The following is a 10387-nucleotide window of genomic DNA, read 5'->3' on the forward strand; positions in this document are numbered from 1 at the left end:
GATCCGAAAAAGTTGCATATTTGTAGTGCGATGCACTATCGTGCAAGGTTATTGCAATGGGGGTTTCTCTAAACAGTTTGACACAGATGTCACTCCAGAATATATTCATTGGTATAATAATATCACAAAGCACTATGTCACTCGTCTGGGAGCAGCTCGTGGTTTCATCTGGTAAATAATATTATCTAATTATTTTAATTTAAATTTATTTTAATATTGTCTAATTGTTTTATAATTCACAGAGATCGAACAACCGTAGACTCGTGAGGTTGCGCGAATGATCTGAATCACGTTCTTGCTATATGTAGTGACACCAAAGCTATATGGAGGAAATTCATATATGTACGATATACCTATTGTTCCTCCACCAGCTCTAGACGTAGAAGACCTGTTCGGTAAGGAGGTGAGTTTGATGAGGTTGCACATAATGTGGAAGAGTTGTCCCCTATGATGCAGACGCAGAGTCAAACTGATTATGTTAGTCCGATGATGATGATGCAGCATTTGGTTTCAAGACATTATGACTCAGAGGCTGGTTCTTCATCTTCATACGTGCATGGACATGGCCGGATCGTGGAGAGCAAAATAAAAATAAAAAAAGGAAGAAAGAAAGAAGAAGGTGGGATGGGGAATTAAATAAAGAAAAAAAAGGGAAATTTGTAAGGATATCTCACTCTCGCTAATATCTTGCTCTCGTTCTCAAGATCTCGCTCTCATTCTCAGGATCTCACTCTCTCAAACTCTCGCTCTCTCTCAAATCTCGCTCTCTCTCAAATCTCGCTCTCTCTTACTCTTCCCTCTTTCGTTCTCTCCCAATATGAAATTATTTACAACACATTAAATAATTATGATGAGGAAGATCTTTCGTTCTCTCCACATCAAATCATTTGAGATGAAAAAACTACCCTTCATAAAGTTTCCAAAAAAAAAAATCAGACCAAAAAAGGAAAAAATTGGAAACTCTCAAGTTAAGAAGCTGCGTGTCAGAAATGCACCAATGAATGGGTTAGAAAGAATAACATATCAAACTGCAAACTCCCAAGTTGAAAAGAAAAAAAACTGGAAACTCTCGCTCTCTCTCAATATATCGCTCTCTCAGCTCTCTCAGTATCTCGCTCTCTCTCTTACTCTTCCCTTTTTCATTCTTTCCCAATACAAAATTATTTTTAACACATCAAATAATTATGAGTGTTATGAGGAAGATCTTTCGTTCTCTCCACATCAAATAATTATGAGGAAGATCTCCGGAATGATAATTAAACAGACTCAATAATAATGTTAGGACAAGGTCGAGGGTTCAAAGTTCGACGTACAAAAAATACGAAAGGGGAATGTCGACTTATTTTAAAAAAAAATAAAAAACAACAATATTTTTACAAATAATTTGAAAAGAACAATATTTTCCTAAATAGTTTTTAAATTGACAATATCCTTTTAATTTTTTACTATTGAACTTTACAATCAGAATTATAATAAGGAGTTGTGGAACAATTGCAAAACTTGGAAGCTGGGTTAGTTGTGCCGGGTTTTGTCAGTCCGATTCCTAAAATGGAGTCGTCCCTCGTTCTTTGTTTGATTATGAAACTGCTCTTTGGTTGTATGATAATGCCAAAAAAATTAGGTAAAAAATCGAAGGTAATTGGATCAATATGGAAGAGATAGATGACTAGATAAGCAAGAAAGTTCAAGTCAAAAGTGTAGGAAGTAGGAAAAATGTAATGGAGGGTGGATCTTTCTTATCTCAATGGGCCAATTTATAGTTTCATGTGCTTAATACAAGAAAAATTCCCATTTCCCTAAGGGGTGTAACTCTCGACTAAGAAGTTAAAAGCTCGAATCTATTCGTTTAATTGTATTAAAATTCTAAATTCTAAGCTTTAATAATTTAGATCATGTTTGGTAATCATTTAGTTTTTTGTTTTTGTTTTTAAAAATTAAGTTTATTTCATTCACATTTCTTACAATGATTTGCATCTTTTTAAGTATAATGATTGAATTCTTAACCAAATTCCAAAAATAAAAACAACTTTTTGAAAGTTACTTTTTTTAGTTTTCAAATTTCAGCTTGGTTTTTTAAATCATTGATGAAAAATAGATAACAAAAAAGAAATTTGGAGGTAGCAGTAAGGTCCATTTACTTAATTTTCAAAAACAAAAACTAAAAATAAAATGGTTATCGAATAAGACTTTAATTATTTAGATCATTTTTTGATGAACTATTTTTTATTTCATTTAAAATCAACTCAAAATCATTTAAGTAAAAATATTCTACCAATGTATATTAAGAAAGTGTTGAGAAAAATTATCTTTTTTTTTCGTTGTTCATGGAAGGACATGAAAGTGACCATACTCGTGAATTTTTTAGCACTCAAGTATTTTATTATATCATTAATTTGATATATTCATGCTATAAATTTTATTACGCTAATATTGTTAATGCTTACTTGTATTTTTTGGTAAAAAATATTCTGACGATTGGATTCTAAAAATATTTGAGAGTCTAATTTTGTAGAATCTTGATGTGAGGAGTCGATTCTTCGGAAGTCCAGGATCGATCTCCAATATGTTTTTATTAAAATCTTAATATGTTAGTTTATGTTTACTTAATTTACTAGGTTGTTTCTTAAGTTATTTTTTATTTTTTTTACTCTCGTTGTGTTCATATTAAATCATATTTGATTTCTAATTTAAATTTATTTAATTTTTTTAAATCTTTTCTAAAACTCTCTTTAATTCAATTAAAAATTTTATTTAAATTATATTTTTTGGATTTTTGAACATTTAAAAATTAATATATGATTTCAAAATGTTTCCTAATCAATTTTTTCTAAGAACTTGGTTTTTAAGACTGTTTTCCTAAAAAAAAATTCCTATGACGAAATCTAGAAAATTTGGAAGTCTGATTTCCTAGAATTCTTGAAGTGAGGGATCACATATTTTATTCCTATGATAGATTTTAAATTGTTATAATTTCTCACCTTTTTAGGTGAAGAATTTTTACTCAATTTTAATATAGTTAAATTGATGAAAATTTTCACTTATATGGGATTATTACCTCAAATATAGTAGTAATGAGAGGTAAAATAAGAAATTTGTTTCAAAGTTTTCCTTTTTCTTTTCAAAAAAAAATAATTTAAAAAAATATGTTCAATTCAAGAATTGAATTTTAGCCCAGCTTTCTAAATGAGTGTTGTGGGGTGCCACTTTCCCTATATACAAATGACTCACAAATTCAACTATAGATTTTGCATACCATTATTATTATTATTTTATTAATATTTTGTGTACTTTATTTTGGTATCCAATCACACCGTAAAAATATAGTGACTCATTTTTATTTTCTTTTAACATTAATCATTTTTTAAGTACGTCGGCCGCTCCACGTCATCTCTGGCACGTGGTGACACTGTTTATTTTAAATCACCTTCACACCATACCAAGTTTGAATTTTTGTCCAATCTTCTAATGAATTTCTATTATAAAGATAATTTTTGAATATTTATACATACACATACATACATAAACATACATACATGTATGTATTGTAATATAACCATAAATGTATACAAAAAAGTTTCCACTTAGCTTCTCCAATAAGGTTACTACAATAATCCTAAGAAAAATACTTAGGTCCATATTACACTATACCCATTTTTGTAAATTCCATCCGATTGTCCTATCATAGTTTGTTTTATGACACATTCTTCTCAATTCTTTTTTAAACTATTATTTATTTATTTATTTTGTGATTAAAATGCGATGTACAAAGACGTGGGTGAAATGTACCTGAACATTGCTCTAATTCAATGTACATCACGAGGAAAAGAGGTCAGTTTGTGTTGATTTTTGCTATATTTTAAAGCCTTATCATGCCACATATGCAATTTAAAGTTTGTTGAGATTTTGACTGAATTTATTAAGTTTGTTGAGCCTGTATATGATTTTTTTTTTTTCAGGGATGCCTCATATATTTGTTTTTTTTTTTTTGGTGAATGGAATACAGATGAGAAAAAATACATAGGGGGTCTGATTATCGACATCGGAATAAAGTATGAGGAATATATAGAATTAGTGGGATAAATTTTATTGAGTTTGAATTGGTTATAAGGTGTTTGTACAATGTTAGGCCAAATGTATATGTCTTTGTGATAAGTAATCAAGAAGATTTCCATTTTTTTTAATTGTTGATGATGTATCTCAAGTGGCCCTTTTAGTATCGAAGTTACTAGTAGTAGTCCATAAACCTAGGAGTACGATATTATTTCAAAATGTTCTAACATTCGTATCCGAACTTGAGTTTATTCCTGAATACAATGTGGTTTCGAATGAGGTGCGATCATTAAATCCATTGAATAATAATGTATGTCCTTTAGATTTGGGAGTTGATACAGATGGGTTGTTGAATATGGAATACATGGACCTATCTAAGGATGTTGTTAACAATGAGTCTGTGTTTGAAGTCGACATGTTAGTGGATAATGATGTGGATGTTAATGTGGAGGATATAGATATGTCCGAGGCAGTTCTTAATGTTGATCATGTGGTAGAGTCAATGATGAATATAGAATCAAGGATTGACAGAGGACCTTTTGATGATAAAAACCCGACAACTGACGATGAGCATTATGCAGATTTAGTAGGAAATGGTGAACACCATCTCAGTTGTAACAAGAGGAAGTGTATCGAAAAATTAATGGTGAGCACTATAGTCATCTCACCCGAGTCTACTATAGAAGATGTCCGGGTTGGTAATATGTTTTTAACCAAAAAAGATTTAGCTAAGAAACTGTCTGTCTTTGCCATTAGGATGAACTTCCAGTATCGTGTTAATAGATCTACTAAAAAGTTTTATATTTTAAGATGCGTAGAATCAACTTGTCAATGGAAGATCAGAGCCATTAGAATGAAAGACTTTGAAATGTTCAAAATTAGTAAATATATTAGCACCCGTACATGCCATAAGATATTAAGAAAACAGTATCATAAACAAGTTAAGAGTTGGGTTATAGCTGACCTGATTAAGTCTAAATACCAGGATGTTAGTCGTGGTTATAAACCGAAAGAAATGACTTTCGCAAGGAGTACGGGGTGGATATTAGTTACGAGAGGGCATGGCAGGTTAGGGAAGCTACGTTGTCCTTAACGAAAGGGTCCCCTAGAGAGTCATTTTGTTTATTACCATGGTATGGGGAAGAGTTGAAGATTGCCAATCCTGGGACTAGGGGTGTTCAAAAAACACAATAACTTAACTAACCTGGACTACCCAACCCAAACCGTAAGGGTTGGATTGGGTTAGATTTTATTTCGAGTTGGGTTGGGTTAAAAATTTGAACTTCGGGTCGAGTCTTGGGTTACTCACTTTCAGGGTCGGGTCTGTCTCTTATACACATCTAGATGTGTATAAGAGACAGCTCGCGCTCGTCCCTCCGAACGAAAACCCCTTAGCCCCCTCGTCGATCCAGCCCACGCCTCACGCTTCCGCTCCGGCCTCCCCTTAGTCTCCTCGTAGATCTGGCCTCACGAGTCACACCTCACGCTTCCGGCGTAGAAGCAAATGTAAAATAAAAAAATTATGGTTCAGACACAAACATGAAATAAAAAATTTTCGACTTCCCTTTGGTATGGAGTTTTTGCTTTTCATTAATTCTTCTCTTTTGGGTACTTTTGAAATCAGAAATTAACTTCACAATATCACTTAATTTGGAGTATAGATTATTGTGCTGTGACAAGATTTGGAAAACTTTTGGCAATGTTAAACTTCTACTTTCTTAGACATTTGTTGTCCACATATTGATTAATAAATTAATTTTTGTTCAACCTCTCAATATCTCGAGAACAGTTAGATTCTTTAAAGTCGTCACAACAGATGCATAATCAAATACGGCCGAATCACCATTTTCAAACTTCATCGTGAGTAAAATAATTTAATTTTTATTGTGTACATATACTGTTCATGTGTGATTGATGATTGATCTTTATACATGAGTTGTTTTGAGTTAATTGAGAAGCTAGTGTTTGTTTGTTTTTTTTTTTTTTTTAATTATATAGGTAGGTGTAATTAGTTGTTTACTAGTTTCATTTATTTTATAGATGAACAGTAGTAGTGGTAATGCAAGTGGAACCGGTAATAATGAAATGTCTCCTCCTCCTCCCCTTCCTAATGTTAACCAAACTCCTAAAAATATACCACCCCTACCTCCCAAGTCCAATCGAAAGAGACCTAATAAACCAACTTCGTCTTTGTGGGATCATTTCACAAAAATGGAAGCGTGTGCTAATGATGGAGTTAGGTGCAAGTGTAACTATTGTGATAAAGATTACGCATGTGATAAGGTTTTCATAAGAAGATTTTGAGTTTTTGTCAAGTTGCTAATCATAAGGGTAGACTATTGGGAAGATGATTGAGAGTTGTTTGTTGAAATGGGGGATTGAAAAAAAAAATTCCATTACCGTTGATAATGCAAGTTCTAATGATGTGGCTATTTCTTAGGTTAAGAGAAGACTTAAAAGTTGGAAATTAGTTGTTTTAGATGGAGAACTATTACACATGAGGTTTTGTACCCACATTATTAATCTTATTATGAATGATAGATGGAAAGATATGTATGATTCTATTGGCAGTGTTCGTAATGTTGGGAGATATGTTCGATCATCACCTAGGAGAATGGAAAAATTTTAAGCTTGTGTGAAACAAGAAAAAATTTAATGTAAGGCTCTTGTTTGTTTAAATGTGGTAACTAGATGGAATTGTACTTATTTAATGCTTGAACATGCAATTAAATTTGAGAAAGCTTTTAGAACTTTAGAGGAGGAGAAAGATGACTTAGATTTTGTTGATTACTTCGAGGAAGATGACCATGGAAATAAAAGATTAGGCCCCCAAGTATATCTGATTGGTTGATTGTAGGTGTGTTTATTAAGTTTTTAAAATAGTTTTATGAAACCACCACAATGATAAGTGGATATTCATATGTGACTTCTAATGTTGGTTATAAGGAAATTAATAAAATTCAGTTTGCTTTAAACAAATAGAGCAACAATATCAACTCTGTTCTAAATATGATGACTATGAATATGAAAACAAAGTTTGATATGTATTGGGGTTCGCTTGAAAAAATGAATAATTTGATGTTTGTGGCTATGGTGATTGATCCTCGGTATAAGTTAAAGTACTTGAATTATTGTCTTTCTAATGTTTATGACAATGATATGGTTAAGGATATGGTTGAAAGTGTGAAATTATATTTGTATCGTCTATATGACTTTTACAAATCACGTAACACTTCGTCTCGAGGTAGTCATAGTACCAATGATTCTCAACAATCAAAGACTGTCACTATAAATAAAGATGATCATGGGGTGGACGAAGAAATAGATATCTGTGGATAACTTTTAAGAGATTGATTGAAGAAGAAAGTTCATTGGAAACGGAGAATGATTTGACTTCTTATTTGTCTAACAAGGTTATAGAAGATAGAGATGATTTTGAGATATTGTATTGGTGGAAAATGAATGGCTACAAATATCCCATTTTATAAAAAATTGTTATATGTTTTGGCAGTTTCGATATCTATGGTCGCTTCTGAATTTGCATTTAGTACAAGACGGAGGATTCTTGATTCCTTTCGAAATTCTTTGACTCGAAAAACAGTAGAGGCCTTAATATGTACACAAAATTGGATTCGTAACCGCTCAGTGTTACTAGATCTCCATCCACAACTTGAAGAATTAGAGACTTGTGAAAATATTGAGTAAGGTAATTAAATGAATTTTTTTTTTGTACATATCTAACATGTATTATGCTCAAATAATTAATATATTTAATTTTGCATGATTACTTTGTAGAGAGCCCATCATCCTATGTTGTTTTGAAATACGTAATTGGATTTAGAGCATAATGATGATTTTAATGGTAAGTTTTACTAGCATAAGATCAAATATTATTATTACTTATAAATGATCTCTTGGTTTAATATATTTGTAATTTTTATGAGAAGTGAAAAGACCAAAGATGAAGAAAAAACTCACCCAAGTCATCCGTCATGCCTCATGGTGTTTTTGAATGATTATTATTGACCATAGTAATTTTATGTAATAGGCCAATAGTTATTATTAAACTTGGACTTTTTGTTTCTATTTTGAATGATTTTGAATGTAGACTTCGAATATTTTGAGTAGAGACTTCTATTTTGAATGATTTTGAATGTAGACTTTGAATATTTTGAGCAGAGACTAACTTAAACATTTGAATTGAATTATTTGAGAAAGTTTTTTTTGAAGTTTATATTGAATTTATGGTGATTGTATTTTAATGTAAATGCTAAAATTTCGCTTAGATTACATGTTTTTTTATTATTAAATTTTTATTAATGGGTGTAATATATTTAGAATTAGTTCACTTTTGTAAATATGTAAGTTTATTGATCCGCAAAAATCAAATTATACCATAGAAAAGGAAGTAATGAAAAAAGGTCACAATTCAAAATAATAATAATAATAAATAAATAACCAGTGACCAAACCCAACCCAACCGATGGGTTGGGTTGACCTTAAAAAATGAATCGATAGAATTGATTATCAGCCAACCCAAATTTTTGGATTGGTCCACAAAATTCTTCTAACCCGGCCCAACCTGGACCATGTACACTCTACCTAGGTCCACTACGAATTGGAGATTGATCCTGATGGGCATATGGCACTTGCAGCTGCAATTAGAGGTTTTTTGAATTGCATCATGCCATCATGCCAGTTATTGTTGTTGATGAAAGGGAAGTATAAGGGTATTATGCCCGTAGTGGTTTCAATTGATGCTAATAAACAAATATACCCGGTTGAACTTCTTCATTTATCCACACCATTTGATCATTACTCTTTCCTAAGTCAAAGCCAAGACACATACATCACCTCTTTCTTCTTCAACAAAAAAACTGTAACATTACAAACTAAAAACTTCTCCCACTGCCTTCTCTCTCTAAGCCTAAGACTGTTCAAAATGACTAAGAAATTTGAGCTAGTTTTCATACCCGTGCCAGGGACGGGTCACCTCGCATCCACAGTGAGGATCACCAATACTCTCATCGTTCGAGATTCTCGTCTCACCATTACAATGCTCGTCATGAAGATACCCTCTGATGCTAAAGCTAACGAATATATCCAATCTCTTTCAGTCTCTTTCCAGCAACACGTCCATACGCTTCATTGTTCTTCCAGAATTACCAGCTATCCCAAACAATGGGAACAATTTCTTGCTGAAAGTAGTTCTTGAAAGCTACAAACCCCATGTCAAACAAGCTCTAATCACCTCTTTTGCTACCACCACCAACCATCTTGTTGAATTTGTGTTGGACATGTTATGCACAACCATGGTTGATGTAGCTAATGAACTTCAGGTTCCTTCTTATGTGTATTGCACTTCTGGTGCTGGGTGTCTTGCTTTTAGTTTACATCTTGGACAACTTTACTCACAGAATAATTGTAGTAATGAGATAATACAACAATTGAAGGATTCAGATGTTAATTTGAGTGTATCAGGCTTAGTGAATCAAGTTCCAAGTAAAGTCATTCCTGGTACTCTCTTTATTAACAATTCTGCTGTTTGGTTTCATGAACAAGTTAAGAGAACTAGATCTGATGTAAAACGTATTCTCATCAATACATTTAAGGAGATGGAATCACATGTGATATCTTCTTTGTCAACTGGCTCCACTTTGTAATTCCCACCTTTGTAGTCTGTTGGACCTGTTTTGCACTTGAACAAGAATATTAAGACTAGGGATCATGTCAATGTATTGAAGTGGCTTGATGATCAACCTCCATCATGGGTGGTGTTCTTGTGCTTTGGAAGCAGGGAGGCTTTGAGAAGGATTAGGTGGAGGAGATTGGACGAGCACTGGAGCATAACAGGGTTCGTTTCATTTGATCGCTCCGACAACCATCGCCAGGGGGTCCGTTCCAAGCGACAACCGACTTTACAAACTTTGAATAATAACAGAAGATCTATAACCTAATTTGGAAGGAAAAATAACTTAATTGTTAATTTAAATAATTTTATAATTTTTTTATTTACAGAAATATTTGTCAATATCAATATTCTATCGATATATCTGTAAAATTGAAATAATAATATCGATATTTTAATTATTTGGGTGGGTTCGTGTCAAATTGTGGTTGGAACTCAACGTTGAAGAGTTTGTGGCATGGTGTGCCAATGCAACATGGCCACTATATGCAAAGCAACAATTCAACACATTCGAACTAGTGACAGAATTAGGATTAGTTGTGGAGATCACTATAGATTATCGAAATGAATATAAAGAATATGACAAGCCAAGAATAGTGAGTGCGGAAGAGATAGAGGTAGGAATCATAAAGTTGATGGATAACAACA

At 32.5% G+C, this 10387-nt stretch overlaps 1 pseudogene; it reads left to right on the forward strand.

Moving 5' to 3' along the window:
- Positions 1–8992: 8992 nt before the first annotated feature.
- LOC120084995 lies at positions 8993–9985 on the forward strand (annotated as a pseudogene).
- The last annotated feature ends 402 nt before the right edge of the window (positions 9986–10387 follow it).

Source organism: Benincasa hispida, chromosome 9, assembly GCF_009727055.1.
Source record: "Benincasa hispida cultivar B227 chromosome 9, ASM972705v1, whole genome shotgun sequence".
NCBI lineage: Eukaryota > Viridiplantae > Streptophyta > Magnoliopsida > Cucurbitales > Cucurbitaceae > Benincasa > Benincasa hispida.